Below are 1,219 nucleotides of genomic sequence, written 5' to 3' on the forward strand. Positions count from 1 at the left end.
TTCGTGTAATTGGTCTTTCTTTTGACTCTGGTCTGTCACGTGGTCGGTCCTAAACGTGGAGGTCTTAAATGCAAGTATCCCAAACTGACTCTCATCCTAGATTGGGGGAATCCATTATGCTTCAGTGTGTGTGTGTGTGTGTGTGTGTGTGTGTTCTTATGTTCACTTGATTCCTTAGATGCTGCTTCAGCGAAGCTCCTATGCTATGTACTGATCACCGTCACCTCATCAGAGTTACAGGTGGCTACGAGCCACTATGCATGTGCTGGAAACTGAATTTGTGTCTTCTGTAAGAGCAGGGGTGCTCTTAACCACTGAGCCACCTCTCCATCTCCTCTTACATTTTAAAGCATGATTCAAAAACTATGAATGGGCCCAATTCTTCCCAACCATAGCCTGTGACAAGAGAAAAGTGCTGTTCGAATCAAAGTTCCAACTGGGAAGAAAGGTGATATTTAGTAGTTTCTCAGAGGCTTCTTACTTTTCCTTCCTGCCTTATACTCTGTTCTCTGCCCCCTCAACATAATCTACAGCGGTGATTCTCAGGGTATATTAAGATTCCCAGGAAAGAAGAGGAAGAGGAAGAGAGGCAGGTAGATGTTACATGAACTTATGGCTAATGTGGTGGTGCACTTGGGAGAAAATGGCAAGAAAAACACCATGAGTTCAAGCCAGCCAGGTCTACTTAGTGAGTGCCAGGCCAGTTGGGGCTACACAGTAAGAGCCTATCTCAAAAAAAAAATTAGTAGATGTGACCTTGATTCATGCCTTTATGGTGACAGAATTATGAAAAGCTCTATTCTACAAGCTGAGTGCTGGGGAACTAAGTGATGTAATTCTGTTGTTAAGGCCAAAAAAGACGTATAGCCAGAGAGTTATTGAAATAAATTCCAGTCCAAAAACTAAGAGACCTGGAATGATCTGATGTTTGAATTTTTGCCCAAAGTTAGGAAAAGATGGGTCTGTCAGGCAGGGGAAGGTCACCTTTCTGTTCAGGCCTTCAGCTGTTAAATGAAGGCAGTCTCTTTTACCCAGTCTGCTAATGCTCTCATCCCCAGGCGCCATAGCAAAGCCAGATATGATGGCTGACATTGAAGTTCCAGTAAGTTAGGCTGACGTGGGAGACCAGCCTGAGCAGGAGACTTTGTCTCAAAAACAAAACCGAACAAAAAGCACCTTCACGCACACTTGGAGTAGGGGATGGGAATGTGGCTCAGTA

Source organism: Peromyscus californicus, unplaced genomic scaffold (genome assembly GCF_007827085.1).
Source record: "Peromyscus californicus insignis strain IS unplaced genomic scaffold, ASM782708v3 Scaffold_15__1_contigs__length_86483966, whole genome shotgun sequence".
NCBI lineage: Eukaryota > Metazoa > Chordata > Mammalia > Rodentia > Cricetidae > Peromyscus > Peromyscus californicus.